Genomic DNA, 16,485 nt, shown 5'->3' on the forward strand with positions numbered 1-16,485 from the left:
ATTGGATTAAGACCAGGATCTAATATATGAGTATAGTTAATAACAATTTGACCCAGGGGAGGGCCTGACCATGTGCAATTTAACATGGACATCATCACTCCTGTCATGGGTGTATTCAGAGTCAACCTGGAAGCCCACAATAGCACCTGGACAGCATACTGTGCTTCGTCAAATTGCTGACATTATGGCATTCGTGTGCACATTTGTCTCACCAGCATTGTATCTACAATTGTTTTTGCTGTGATATTGGTTTTATAAGTTATGTAGGACTGTTTTCCTTTCCCTCCCAGATATGGGGGCTAATTACAAGTTTGGTGGTCCGACCCCAGGACCGCCAATATTATGTTGGGAAGGTGGCTGTCAAGTCACAAGCCTCCTCAACACTGTATTACAATTTCCCCGCCGTGCCGGCCAGTGGACAAAGGACCAGATTTACAGGAAAATCACAGAGTGTGATGCTGCGCCAACTTTGGCAGCGCCGCGCTCTGGCATTTTCAAAACACAGGGATGCGCCGTATTCACAAGAATACGGCATATCACTGTGTCTTTCCCTGTGGCAGTTCACAATTTGCTGCTGAGCGGCCGCACAGCCAACCTTTGGCCATAGTGCAAGGATGGCTGCGTTGAGAAGGCGATTGTTTTTGTGCAGGAACAATTTTCAATGGTGATGTGATCTTTCTATGTGTGCTGCAGAGTGAAACTTGTAACTCGTAAATCTGTGGCAGCATCAAAATGCAATGGGTATTGCTGTGGCACGCCCATTCATTGCATGTCCATTCCATGCAAAGTTCTGCATGTGAAGAGGCTGTATTTAAAAGGTGGCGTTAAGCCACAAAAAGTGGCCTAAAGCCACCTTGCAAATATGACGCAGTGAATAGCGCTACCGTAACGTCACTAAAAGCGATGCTCCGGTGGTGATAGGGCCTTGTAAATCTAGTCCACAGTGTGGCATTGGCTCTCAGGAAGAGCTGAGGCCAATGCGACCGCACTGTGTGCGCCTGCAGGAGAGTCGGAATGTGCACTGTAGGCCATGGCAGCCACTGTGCATTTCTATTGTGCTGACAGCGGGGCCCCTGCACTGTCCATGTCATGGGCATGGATAGTGCAGGGGGCCCGCTCTGTCCCTGCCTTTCTGCCAGCCTTTTAATGGCAGTGACCCTGCCATGGAAAGGCTGGCAGAAAGGCAAGTCATAATCGGCACAGTGGTGCTGAACTCGGCACCGCCGTGGCTGACCACGACTAGCACTGCCACCCAATCCTTCGGGGTCCATGATCCTGGTGGTGGAAGCAGTGTGCTGGCGGTCCAACCGCCAACATCGTAATGTGGCAGTCAGACTGGCAAGGTTGCAGTGGTCTGACCGCCACTGCTGGTATGGCAGTCCGTGGACCGCTGTACTCGTAATGAGGGCCATGGTGTTTGTTAGATGTTCTCTTTGCTTTAGCTTTTAGTTTATTTTTTAAGCTCATGTTTCACTGTAATTGGGGATAATTTTGCTTCCACGAACGCTGGGGGGAGCCTTTAGCCGGGACCGAGTACGGGGTCCAGACCACATCACGGCCAGGAGTCCCACACCCTGCACCATGCCACACGTGCTTGGAGGTGCATTTAACTCAGCGCGACTCCCGCTGCGTGGGATACTTTTGCTGCCAAGGACTCCAGGGTAGCCTTAGACAGGGGTCGACTATAGGGCACAGACCACATCACGGCCAGGAGGCCCACCCCCTGCACCACGCGACACACGCCCAGAGGCACATTTAACTTTGCACTACTCCCAGTGTGCGGGATACTTTTGCTGTCAAGGACTCTGGGGGAGCTTGAGACCAGGGCCGACTATAAGGCCCTGACCACATTGTGGTCAGGAGGCCTGCCCCCTGCACCATGCCACACATGCCTGGAGGCGCAGTTAACTTAGTGTGACTCCTGCTGCGCAGGATACTTTTGCTGGCAAGGACTCCAGGGGGAGCCTAAGACCAGGGCAGAGTACAGGGCCCAGACCACATCACGGCCAGGAGGACCATTCCCTGCACCATACCACACACTCCCAGTGGTGCATTTAACTCAGTGCAACTCCTGGTGCGCGGGATGCACACAGTACGTGCCTTGGCAAAGACTGGGCCAAGAGCGGACCCATCTGTGCCCGTCCGTGGCCAGAGGAGACTTGGGTGGGCCACCCCCTTTGGTTGTGCTAGCAGATATTGGAAAGACTTAAACTTTGTTCTTCAGCTGCTGTTTGTTTGGTGCCATGCCTGTGCTCTATATCCTCCACGCTTTAACTAGTCTTTGTCAAATATGCCTAAATTGCAAACAAGGAAGCAAACGATAGCGCTGGGCACTTCACCAGCCCTTCAGAGTGAGAGTATGGACAATTTTTTAACACATGTGGTGGGCATAATAGATAAGGAAATAGAGTTGACTGAACATCGCCTCTCAACTCAGCTCCCTCCCCCTGAGACTAACCGATGGCACATCAGACAGCCCTCCTAAGGACACATGTGCCCGTCTGTCTCCTTGCTCCCATCTTCTCCTCAAGGAGCACAAAGCCAACAACAAACCAACGGAAAGAATCCCATCCCCAAGTTCACCTGTCTTTCATACTTCTGATCCCAGATATTATGATAGTTCACTCGGGGAGCAGAGAAAATTCTGTGGGAAGAAAGGAAGAGGCAGGAGCTAGTTAAGTCCTCTAAGTGCTCAAAGGCTAACGTGACCCAAATTCCAAAGCAGAAAATCTCCCACAATTGAGACCACCAATGGTTGGACTCATTGCAAGAAAGCCTGAGGGGCATGATAAAAGAGGTGGTGAACTCAGCTCTGGACTTGAAATTAAAGCCTTTCGTAGAGCGTTTGAATATAATAGAATTAGAGCTTAAGAATCTGCTAGATTGTAAGAAGGACCAGAGGGGGGGCTTACATGCAGATGATTTATGCCCCTCTATTGTAATTGACAATCCTAGTGGCCCACATATAATACAGTCCTCAGTGGGCGGGACCCCTTCTGATCCTCGAGGCAATCCACCTCATTTGATGGGTGAAAGTACTTTTTGGACACAGCAAGCAGCGCCCCCAGTGCTGGCATAAATGCCTGCCTGTGGGCCGCATCCCACTGGGGCTCTGGTGCCAGCTTCCAGGCCGAGAGTCCCAAGGTACCTAAAGGAATCCACATTGGCTGATGTGGCTGCAGCGTAGTAGGCATCCTGTATTCACCAGCAGCCAAGTGAGAGGCTGCATATCTCACTGGCCTGCACTCCCTACATTACTATTTAAGAAAACTTTCCTCCGCTGATACTGGCTACTTTTGAATCTCATGCGTCGCTCTTAAATAAGGTTCACTACTGGCTGCGGAAGCACTCTGGTTGGGGATTTGACCTCTCTCAAGAAATAATTTCCATCGGCAGGGTACCTTGGATTGACTAAGCACCAAAAACTTCTTGGATGGACTGTATAATTGTGAATTTCAAAATGCCCAGCCTAGTTTGAGCCCTATTACTTATTCTAAGCCAACCCGCCTCTGAAGGAGTGGGCATTAGAGTGCTCCGCTTGGGCTTCTTTTACCCCACTGCTGTCTTGAGTCATTCTCCTGGGTGTTTCTAAGCCCACCAGGAGCGAGTCCAGCCAGGTTACAGCAGGCAATTGCTTGTCAGCAGCAGTCCCTACCTCTAAAAGTTTTTTTTTCAGGCACCCTTGGAGGAGTTAGATCAACTACCTTATGCAGGAGATCAAGAGGAGGACAATGATAGTCATTCCTCCACATACCTTGATGGAAGGCCCGCCTCAGTGAAGTGCTTTTCAGTTACCCTCTGATAGGAGATTCACAGGGCGCAGGTGTTTTTGAATTAATCTTGAGGAATGTAGCTGGTCTGCACACTAAGGGGCTGATTTAAGAAAAATGGCGCTGGACCCAGTGCAGCACCACTTTCCATGTTCCCCTTAGCGTCCCCTACCGCCACCATGTGTGTACCATATTTAAAATACGGCGCACCATGGTGTAGGGTAGGGGGCAATAGCGTCATTATTTTTAACGCTATTGATGTAAAATGTTGGCGCTACTCCTGCAGAGTACTTTGTGACCTATAGTACTCAATGGCATGCTCCTTCTAACACCTGCTCTGAGCAGCCATTATCAGTGCCAAAAGAAATGCCACAAGGAAATATTTTAGATTTCCTTGCGCCATTTTTTCGTCCCCACTAATGGGAGAACACCACCTTTGCCTACATTATGCCTGGCGCAGGAATAATGTAGCACAAAAGGTTACAAAGTGGCACAATGCATGCATTGTGCCACTTTGTAAATATGGTGCAGTGTGTTTGGCCATCTAACACAACATTAGAGTAGAAGAAAATGATGCTAAAGTATCGTTAGGATGGTACTATGTGCTCTTAAATTAGCCCCTAGGATAGAGAATCCAGCCTGGGTAGGTTTATTGTCCCACTATCACGTCATTTGCTGCCAGGAGACTTGGTTGTCCGAGTCCCCATTTCTGGATGGATTTATTACCTATCATTTTGCAGCAATTCCCTCCACTTAAGGACGTGCTAGAGGGGACCGGCAATATTTATTGCCGTTGGCTTGGCAGAATGCAAAGTGATTGAATCAGCAATTTCTCGAAATTAAAAGATTTTGCTGCTGTCATTTACAAGCCCTTTGACTATCTGGTGGTTAACTATTATTATAACATCTTTGACGCGGCAGTGACAAATACAGTATAGTTGGAGGACGACCTTTGCAAGATTGCAACCGGCTTAAGGAGGGAGGTATTGATTATGTGGATGGGGGACTTTAATATTGAACCCTATGAGAATTACATTAATACCATTGGCGGAATTTGTGATGACTTGGACAACCCACTGACATACTTTAAACGCACCCCCTATGGAGAGGCTTTGAATCAATTACTCTGTTAAAGTGATCTCGTATTTGCTCAACATCTGGGGCAGAGGGAGGGGCCTTTGACCCCCCTCATTTACTGGCTCAGGGATAGGATCCTTTATAGATCATGTGCTGATTTCAAGGGAATTGCTACTAGCTTTGCTAGAATGTTACACACTTACTTCCTGTATAAGCGACCACAACCCCCTAATTTAGGTGTGTCAGAATTTGTTCCCAGCTAAGGCCACTGGTGAAATTCAGCGACTTTCCATCTCCCTTAACAATAATAAGGGGCTAAGTATCTGTTGGAGTAAAATAGATAAATAAGCTTTTTTTAATGACTTATTTGTCGAAAAACAGTCTGAGATCAACTGTATCCTTCAAGAGGATGCTCACCCCCATGATGTAATCCTAGCTTTTACCTCTCTAAGAGTATATGGCAAACAACTTAATTATAGCATCCAGAAACGAGAGAACCAGCCCGAGGTGGTTCGCTAGAGCTTGCACAAAAGCCCATAAAGCGCTATAGCAGGTCCTAAAGAACCACCCTTGAGCAATGGTGGCTATTGTGCAGGCCAAGAAAACATACAGGGAAGTGATATTGAGAAGGAAAGCTGAGATTAGAGAAAAGTCCTGGAAGGATCTAAGGCTTGCAAGTGAGAGTAAAGATGCAGGGCCATTCTGGCAAATATTGAACTCCCATGTCTTTTCAGATGATATGAACCCTAAAGTTGAGTGTTTGGTTCCCAAGAAGGACTAGGTCTGCCACTTTTCCTTAATCTTTGGGCCAAAGGCATTAGCAGATGAACTAAATAACAACATTGTACTCACTTAGGACCCCTCAGCGACTATGAACCTATCCTCTTCAATTAGTTTAACTGATGTGCGATCGACAGTTGCCCCACCGGGAAGGCACCAGGTCCAGATCAAATCCCGGTTGATTTCTATAAATCGAACTTAGAATTCTGGGGACAAGTGGTTACAGTAGTGCTGAGAAGCGCAATTTGTGGGCCATCAGTATAAACGTGGGAGGAGTCTACAATAATCCCAATCTTTAAAAAGGGGCATAATGGTAACCCAAATGTTATCAACCAATTTCTCTTTTGGCTAGCACAGTAAAGAACTTAGGAAGGATGCTTTTGGTGAAACTGAAAAGTTGGGCTGTAGAGAACCATGGGTTATCTCAAGCCCAGTTTAGTTTCTGCCCAGGTCTTGGCACAGTTCAACAGGCTCTAAATCTGTCCTTAATAATTCAGAAGTATGCCAAGGCTAGGGCAGGTAGCCTACAATTATCATTAATGGATTTGACTTGTGCGTTTGACTCAGTTGATCGTGCTAAACTCTGGGGATAATGTCACAGATGGGCATCGATAGTGCTATCATTGCTCTACTCCAAAGACCACATGCACATACCTCGAGTACGGTATACCAGACAGGGAGATCTTATGGAAAATTTCCCAACAGTCACTGGAGTAAGACAGGGTTGTTTTCTGGCCTCATTTCTCTTCCTTCTTCATATCAATGACTGGACGGTCCAGGCTGGAGCAGACGTTCCTAAGCTTGTCCACAGATGTGTCCACTTCACCTTCCGACGCGAGACTCGCCACCTCCGCACACAACCCATCCTAAGCTTGGTGACCGATCATGAAGATTAATCAAACAGTGCCAAAGATATAGGCAAGTCAAAAACACTTTTCCGATGGAAACATGGTTCTAAGTATCACTACCTAGTGGTGACTGCCACTAGATAATGTATATATATATATATATATATATATATATATATATATATATATATACAGATATATATATATGTAAATAAATGCTATATATATAAAAACTAGGTCCTAACTACAACAAGCGAGCAGCAACCGCTACTAGGTATTCCATTGGATTTAAGGACTTTGTTTTTGTGATATGACAAGTACGTTCAAAAACTATTGTATACGGGTTTTGTTTGTTTGATAGAGGACATGCTCAAGCATTTCTTTGTACTTTTATTCAATTTTTAAATACATTTGATTGGGATTGTGGTGGGTGGACTAGAGTTTCAGTAGAGGCCTAGTTATTGTTCTATTTATTTTAAGGTATTTTGTAAAGGAAAACTGTTGCACAATTCAGTGCATTTTCTCCATGCTTGTTACATTTGCAATATTCCTTTATTTTACTATGTGGGCTAGTCTGACAATGGACAATGGACATATAGCCAGTAGGTCCAATGCTAGTCATCAGTATATATATATATATATATATATATATATATATATATATATATATATATATTGTTGTTTTCATTTAAACATAATTTAGGCCAGGGATGGTACTGGATTAAAATAAAATTGTGGGTTATAATTTGTATTTCTCATTTTTTTTCAGCAAAAACTGTATAGGTGGAGTAATATTTGAAGCCTTGGGAGGATGTGTGTTTTTTTATAGCGCAATTAATTTTCGTTTTGGCATTGCTGAATTAATGGCAGTGTTACCATGCCTCCTTTGTCTAGATAGTGTGTGTCTGAGTGGTTTGCCATAGGTCACCATTTGTCTTAGTTCTCCATGCCATTTGGCCAGGGGGCATTTTGTGTAGTCAGTATTGACAGGCTTGAATGTGTTCTTTGATTTCCATGCCTCCTTGTTTGTTAGTTGGCCATGTGGCTGGTGACCATTTTGTGTGTCTAGCCAGTGAGCTTTTGCAATAGGCCTGCATGTGTACTTTATTGTAGCGCTGCCTTCTTTCTTGCTGTTGTTGGTTGACCATGTGGCTGGTGGCCATTTTTGAGTATCCAGCCAGTGTGCTTTTACATTAGGCCTGAGTGTGCTCTTTGTTGTGGCCCTGCCTCCTTGACTGCTGTTGTTGGTTGATCAGGTGGCTGTAGGCCATTTTGTGCAGCGTGCCAGTTTGCTATTGCCATAGGCTTGCATGTGTTTTTTGTTCTCCATGCCTCCTTGCTTGCTGTTATTTTTTGATCATGTAGCCAGCGGGTATTTTGTGCAGCCACTCAGTGTGCTTTTGCATAGGCCTGCATATGTTCTTTGCTCTCCATGCCTCCTTGCTTCCTCTTGTTGGTTGACCATGTGGCAGATGGTCATTTTGTGCAGCCACCTTTTATTCCAGTAATTGATATAATATTGTTGTTATTTATTTAGGATAATAACCTAAATGATAAACCACCTTAAATGAAATTGTCTTTGTCTGTACTAAATCCAAACTGCAATCAATGCCACGTTTCACTAAAAGTTTTTCTTGCTTGTTTGCTTTTCGGTGCAAAAAGTAGAGACATCACCCACAGTACAGCCAGACAGAATGCCTATACAAAGTGACATGACCACACAACACACGCTGAGTTCCTGAAAGCCTTAGAATCATGTAAGGGGATGAGGAGCTAGTCATTGTCATGGAAGCTGGCCCATAAAGACTGACATTACTCCTCCTATTCAACCGGCTCAGAGGGATGTGGCACTGGTACTACTCCCAGCACCACCTCCCATATTTCTCAAGCTGCAGTGGAGACCTGCATCCACCTCTGCTTCAGTAGAGGTATGAACTTCTGAGAGGCAATGCACAACACACTCACCTACCTCCAATTCTTCTTCAGGCATTGCACACTTAAAAAGTTCTCCTCCTGTTCGACATGGCCCTTCTTAGGGAATTTCCCTGAAATTATTTTTTTCTCAAAGTTTTTGCTGACTGTGTGTGGCCTTAGGACTCTAGATACTTCCCCACTCTACTGCAGGGGCAAAGTACGTGCACCCTTCCTACTCATGCCAAGAAGAGGCACTTATCTGATTAGTTGAGGTGCCGTACCCAGGAGTGCTCTTTGGACAGGTACACCACAGGGTGGGTATAGCCCTGGCCACTAGTAGGACATTGTACTTAGTGTGCCACCCACCAGAGTAGCCTGACCAACATATAATAGGCCTGTTACTCAAGGCCTGTTGTTAGACTTGCCATCCTTGGAGTGGTCTCCCCTAACTGTTTGCCTCCGTTTCCCAGGTTGTTGATGTGTGCTGGACTCTGTTTTTGCAGTTTTTTATAGTCTGGGTACTTTACCATTGCTATCCAGTGCTAAAGTGCAAGTGCTCCAATATAAAATATATGTGTAATTGGCTTTCCAGGATTGGCATATTTGATTTACTACTCAGTCCCTAGTACAGTGCATTTGAGGTGTCCAGGGCCTGTAACTCAAATGCTACTAGTGGGCCTGCAGTACTGATTGTGCCACCCACATAAATAGCCCTGTAAGCATGTCTCAGACCTGCCACTAAAGTGCCTGTGTGTGCAGTCTTGCACTGCCAATTCGACTTGGCAAGGGTATGCACTTGTCATGCCTAAACCTTCCCTTTTTAAACATGTAAGGCACCCCAAGGTAGGCCCTAGGTAGCCCCATGGGCAGGGTGCAGTGTATGTTAAAGATGGGACATGTACTTATGTGTTTTACCTGTCCTGCGTGTGCTTTCTTCTTCTTTGTCCTTCTTCTGTGTTCTTCATCTGTACTCTTCTTCTTTGTACTTCATCTGTGTTCTTCTTCTGTGTACTTTGTATCCTCTGCTTCTCAGGGCTCTCCTCTTCTGCCGGACTCCTCTTCCTTGACTCTTCTCTCCTCCTCTTCTTTACCCTTCCTCTTGGATCTTCTCTCCTCTGTTCCTCTGCTCCGGACTCCTCGCTCCTCTTCTTCTTTACCTTCTCCCTGGCTCTTCTCTCTTCTCTCTTCTGCTCCTCTTCTTCTTTACCTTCTTCTGGGCTCTTCTCTCTTCTGTTCTTCTGCTCCTCTTCTTCTTTACCTTCTTCTTGGCTTTTCTCTCTTCTGTTCTTCTGCTCCTCGCTCCTCTTCTTTACCCTCTTCTGGGCTCTTCTCTCTTCTCTCTTCTGCTCTTCTGCTCCTGACTCTTCTCTCTGACCTTCCTCACTCCCCTCCACCACTGTAACCCCCCCTCCCCTATCTTCCTATCTTTTCTTCCGAATTCCCCGCCACCTTTAACCCCCTCTCCCCTATCTTTTCTCCCCTCTACCTGACCCCCCCACCCTCCGCTTTCCCACCGCCACCTCCTGCTCGCCCCCGCCCCCCCTGGTCCCATTCGTCGACCCACTCCCGCCCCCCACCCCAGCTGACCCCTCCTCCCCCCTCCTCCCTCTTATGGTGGCCGCTGCGCGACAGAGTTAGCGACCCTTGACCCGAGGGTAGGTCGCTCCCCCTGCCGCTGCAGCTCCACCAGCCCAGGCTCCTGAAACCTCCAAGTAAGTCCTGCGAAAATACAGTAAGTACCCCCCCCCCCGCCCAGCCCATCGCCCTGCCCCGCGCTACTCACCTCCTCTCCTGCTTCTTTCTTCATCTTTGATCTTCTTCTGTGATCTTCATCTGTATTCTGCATCTGTGTTCTTCTTTTCTTCCCTGCACCCCGTCCTGCGTGTTCTTTCTTCTGTCTTCATCTGTGTTCTTCTTCTGTATACTTCATCTGTGTTTCTTCCTTCTCTTCTGCACCGCGACCTGCGTGTGCTTTCTTCTTCTTTCTCCTTCTTCTGTGTTCTTCATCTGTACTCTTCTTCTTTGTACTTCATCTGTGTTCTTCTTCTGTGTACTTTGTATCCTCTGCTTCTCAGGGCTCTCCTTTTCTGCCGGACTCCTCTTCCTTGACTCTTCTCTCCTCCTCTTCTTTACCCTTCCTCTTGGATCTTCTCTCCTCTGTTCCTCTGCTCCGGACTCCTCGCTCCTCTTCTTCTTTACCTTCTCCCTGGCTCTTCTCTCTTCTCTCTTCTGCTCCTCTTCTTCTTTACCTTCTTCTGGGCTCTTCTCTCTTCTGTTCTTCTGCTCCTCTTCTTCTTTACCTTCTTCTTGGCTCTTTTCTCTTCTGTTCTTCTGCTCCTTGCTCCTCTTCTTCTTTATCCTCTTCTGGGCTCTTCTCTCTTCTCTCTTCTGCTCTTCTGCTCCTGACTCTTCTCTCTGACCTTCCTCACTCTCCTCCACCTCTGTAACCCCCCTCCCCTATCTTCCTATCTTTTCTTCGTAACTCCCCGCCACCTTTAACCCCCCTCCCCTATCTTTTCTCCCCTCTACCTGACCCCCCCACCCTCCGCTTTCCCGCCACCACCTCCTGCTCGCCCCGCCCCCCCTGCTCCCATTTGTCGCCCCACTCCTACCCCCCACCCCCAGCTGACCCCTCCTCCCTCTTATGGTGGCCGCTGCGCGGCCGCGCCACAGGCGCGCCAAAGGCAAGCCCGTCTGCGCCCGCCCGCGCCTGGACCGCGCCCAGATCCACGACTGGTGAACACCCCCACCCACATCACTGGACACACGCTCGACCTCATCTTCTCCGCCAGCAACCACGTATCCTTCAGCCACTCCTCCGCTATACACTGGACCGACCACAGATGTGTCCACTTCACCTTCCGACGCGAGACTCGCCACCTCCGCATACAACCCATCCCACGTCGACAGTGGAACAAAATCCCCGAGGAACAGCTTCTCTCCACTCTCAACGACAACCAACCCACCTTCCCCTCCGACCCCAACGACGCAGCCCTCAGCCTCACAAATTGGATCGCCAACTGCACAGACAACCTCGCTCCCCTCAGACGCCTCCCAAGACAGACCAACACCAAAAAACCTCTCTGGTTCACAACACCCTTAAGGAATCAAAGAAAACCTGGTGCAAGGACCACACCGCAGAGAACATGACTGCCCTCAAGAACGCTACCCGCGAACACCACCAACTGATCCACGCCGCCAAAAGAAATTTCTTCACAGACAGACTGGACAAAAACAGCCACAACAGCAGAGAACTCTTCAACCTCGTAAAATAGCTCTCCAACCCTAACGCCAACGCCATCACGCCCTCACAAGACCTCTGCAACTACCTCGCCACCTTCTTCCATCGTAAGATCACCGACCTACACGACAGCTTCGGACACCAGACCCAGCCAACCACCACAGAACCTACAACCCCAGCCATCACCCTCAACGCCTGGACTCACATCAACACGGAAGAGACCAAAGCCACCATGAACTCCATCCACTCCGGTGCCCCCTCGGACCCCTGCCCACACTTCATCTTCAACAAAGCCGACGACATCATCGCCCCCCACCTCCAGACCATCATCAACAGCTCGTTTTCGTCTGCTACCTTCCCAGAGAGCTGGAAACACGCTGAAGTCAACGCCCTACTGAAAAAACCTACGGCGGACCCAAGCGACCTGAAGAACTTTCACCCCATCTTGCTCCTCCCCTTCCCTGCCAAAGTCATAGAGAAGACCGTCAACAAGCAACTTACCAACTTCCTTGAAGACAACAGCCTACTGAACCCCTCTCAGTCCGGATTCCAAGCCAATCACAGCACAGAAACCGCCCTCATCTCAGTCACAGACGACATCAGAACCCTGATGGACAACGGAGAAACAGTCGCCCTCATCCTCCTCGACCTCTCGGCTGCCTTCAACACCGTCTGTCACCGCACCCTAATAACCCGCCTCCGCTCTACCGGGATCCAAGGACAGGCCCTGGACTGGATCACCTTCTTCCTCTCCAACCGCTCCCAAAGAGTCTACCTCCCACCTTTCTGCTCAGACCCCACCGAGATCATCTGCGGCGTCCCACAAGGCTCCTCGCTCAGCCCGACTCTCTTCAATGTCTACATGAGCCCCCTCGCCGACATCGTACGCAAACACAACATCATCATCACCTCCTACGCCGACAACACTCAACTGATACATTCCCTCACCAAGGACCCCACCAGCGCCAAGACCAACCTGCAAGATGGAATGAAAAACGTTGCAGATTGGATGAAACTCAGCCGTCTGAAATTGAACTCAGACAAAATGGAAGTCCTCATCCTCGGAAACACCCCTACCGCCTGGGACGTCTCCTGGTGGCCCACGGCCCTTGGCACCGCACCGACCCCCTCAGACCATGCACGCAACCTCGGTTTCATCCTGGACCCACTTCTCACCATGACCAAACAAGTCAACGCCGTATCATCCTCCTGCTTCCTCACCCTCCGCATGCTCCGAAAGATCTTCCGTTGGATCCCCGCCGACACCAGAAAGACCGTGACCCACGCCCTCGTCACGAGCTGCCTGGACTACGGCAACACCCTATATGCAGGAACCACCGCTAAACTCCAGAAACGTCTGCAACGAATTCAAAACGCCTCCGCCCGCCTCATCCTCAACATACCCCGCAACAGCCCCATCTCCGCCCACCTGAGACACCTGCACTGGCTTCCCGTCAACAAAAGGATCACCTTCCGACTCCTCACCCACGCACACAAAGCCCTCCACAACAAGGGACCCGAATACCTCAACCGCCGCCTCAGCTTCTACACACCCACCCGTCCTCTTCGCTCCGCCAACCTCGCTCTCGCCGCCGTCCCAAGCATCCTCCGCACCACGGCGGGTGGGAGGTCCTTCTCCTACCTGGCGGCCAAGACATAGAACTCCCTCCCCACCATCCTCAGGACCACCCAGGACCACTCCGCTTTCCGGAGACTACTCAAGACCTGGATCTTCGAGCAGCAGTAACCCCCTCCCCCTAGCGCCTTGAGAACCGCACAGGTGAGTAGCGCGCTTTATAAATGTTTATGATTTGATTTGATTTGATTCCTCACAGTGAAATACTGCTAAATTCGTTTTTCCCTGTTGCAAGGCCTATCTCTCTCATAGGTTTACATGGGGGCTGCCTTTAAATATTATTAAAGCCCAGTTTCCCTTTGGGAGCAGATAGAAATGTGGAGTTTAGGGTCTCTGAGCTCACAATTTAAAAATACATCCTTTAGTGGAGTTGGTTTTTAGATTGTGAGTTTGAAAATGCCACTTTTAGAATGCTTTAACCATTCTGTGACTCTCCCTGTGTGAGGATTCCCTGTCTGGGCCAGGTTGACAATTAGTCTGTTTGCACCTCTCTCTAGACAGCGACACAAAGGGGGCTGGGGGTTGGCCTGCATAACCTGATGAGCCATCTATGCTGAAGGGAGGGGAAGAGTGGTCACTCACACCTGAATGGGCTGTGCCTGCCCTTGCACAATGCAGTCTCCAACCTCCTGGTGTGTGGCTGGGGCCTGGCCTGGACAAGAAAGAATCTTGCAGACACTTGAGACTTTGCTTTGAAGCTTGCCAGGTTGAAAGGGGTATAAGTATTGGATCCAAAACCCCAGACTTTAGATTACTTCAAGGATTCAAGAGGAACCTCTGCCTGGAGAAGAGCTGAAGAGCTGAGGAGAAGTGCTGCCCTGTCCTGTGACTGTGCTGTGTTGGGCTATCCTGAAGATGCTGCTTCTGCCTGTGCAGGGGGACAGAGACTGGACTTTGTCGCATTCCTGCTTGAGAAGGGAATCCAAGGGCTTGGAGGAGAGCTTGCCTCCTGTTTTGAAGCCTCAGGGACAGCAAAGGCTTGACCAACCAGATGTGAATCTACTTACTGTTGACTCTAGCTTGCCAGAGGGTGCAATTCAGGTTCCTCTGCCCTGGAAGTGAATTCCTGGAGAAAAAACAGTCTAACGATGCCGGATGATGCCGTGCGACTTCACAAAGGACGCTGCTGCCCAGAACCATGATGCCGCTTGCCCCAAGGTCGTGGACCACTCAGAGTCTGACGAATCCGACCACCCTGTGAGCTGACGCTGCTACCCCGGAACCGTGACGTCACTGCCCTGAGGCCACAAACCTCGTAGAAGTCTGACAATTCTGTAGGCCTCGCTTCACTGCAACCGCTGATCCCACCAGACTTCGCTGACACCGGAGTTTTGTAAGTCCATTGTCTGTGACCACCCAACTCCATCACAGCGCCTGCAGCCCTGTGACATCATTGCGACTTTGCATCTGCCGGAACCAAGGGACCGACTTCGCATCTGACACAGCTTCACCTCCCCCACCCTGTAGTGAGGACCCGACCCTGCTGTGCGATGCTACTGTTCTTCTGCCCCATGGCACCGTAACTGAAGCCGCATCGGACCCGGCAAAGCCGCTCTCCCCGACTCCGTGAACTGGCCTGTTTTCTACTTGCTTCTTAAGGCAATGTACCTGGTGGGTCAAACGACTCCATAAACTGTGCCATTGGCGTTACATTGTAGGAAACAACTCTGCACATACCAACTTTCAGTATTTGTGCCTCAAGGCACTATTTTCAAACTTGCAAGTGCTAAATTCGTATTTTTAACTGTATATTGTGGATTTCTATCATATTTGGTCTTGTTTATTTAGATAAAATGATTACTATTTTTCTAAACCTGTGTTGTGTCATTTTGTAGTGGATCACTGTATTACTGTGTGTGTTTGTACAAATACTTAACACATTGTCTCTGAGTTAAGCCTGCCTGCTCGTGCCAAGCTAGCAAGGGGGTGAGCGGGGTTGATTGAGTTTGCATCTACTTTACCCTGATTACAGTGAGGGTCCTTGCTTTGACAGGGAGTAACCTAACTGCCAACCAAAGACCCCATTTCTAACACCTGTGGATACACAGGTGCACCTATACACAGGTTGGGATCTTCCTCACTGGGGGCAACCCGAGTAGGCCTTCTGCTCCCTTAGAGCACTCCCCTGGAGGGTGGAATAGGTGGTAGGCAGAAGGGAGGGCAAGAACACAAGGGTGTCCCATGCCCTGGTAGAGGTGAACCCCCACATGGGTTTCCCTACTGAGAAGATTAGCTCTTCCTTGAGGTTTTGCTGATCCTTCCTGGGTGGCCTTAGGGCCCTGGCACTTTCCCACTGAAAGTATAGCGTGCAAGTGCATGCTGGCCATCTCACATAAGTTAGGAAGTGGCACCTACCTATTTGTGCACACTTGCACATTGGTGTTTTCCATGTATATACTGAGCTTGAAAGAGTTTACCTAAATGTGCACACTTGCACAGTGGTGTTTCATGTATGTACTGACCCTGGCCTGGCTGGCCTATATGTGCACACTTGCACATTGTCATTTTCACGTTTGTACAGAGCCTGGCATTGCTGGCCTTTATGGGCACACTTGCAAATTGGTGTTTTCATGTACATACAAAGCCTGTCTTGGCTTGCCCAAATGTGCATACCTGCACATGAGGGTTTGCTTTTATATACTGAGCCTAGCATGGCTTGGCAGGATGGGCACACCTACACATTGGTGCTTTTATATGTATACTGAGCCTTCCATAACTTGCCAGTATGTGCACATTTGCACCTTAGTCTTTTTAAATATGCACTGAGCCTGTAACAGCAGGCCTCTATGGGCACGCTTGCAACCTTATGATGTTCTCAAAGCTTGTGTCCAGCCTGCCCCTGCAGGCTTGTGCATGCGGCAGGGCACATGTGCCCAACAGAGTGAAGAATGCCCATGTGTGTTTTCACAACCATTGAGAGCTGCTCTGCCTACAAGTTATTATGGGGGGACATTTATGATTAATCCTAGCTGCAATAGTGGATTGCAGTGAAGAAGCCTCATAATGTGTATTATCATTAGATTCCTAAGACAAACCCTTTCCATTGGTAAAGGTGGTTTTGTCAGGAATACTTTGGAAATACAATATCTATAAAGTGGCCATTTCCATGTTCTGAAATTCCTTTGATTGCCTTTTTAATTCTAGCTCCATTTCCATGTGGACTGGAGGAAAACACATTTGTCCATTCCCCATCAACAGCTATAAAACTTAGGCAACTGG

Source organism: Pleurodeles waltl, chromosome 7 (genome assembly GCF_031143425.1).
Source record: "Pleurodeles waltl isolate 20211129_DDA chromosome 7, aPleWal1.hap1.20221129, whole genome shotgun sequence".
In the NCBI taxonomy this organism is placed as follows: Eukaryota; Metazoa; Chordata; class Amphibia; order Caudata; family Salamandridae; genus Pleurodeles; species Pleurodeles waltl.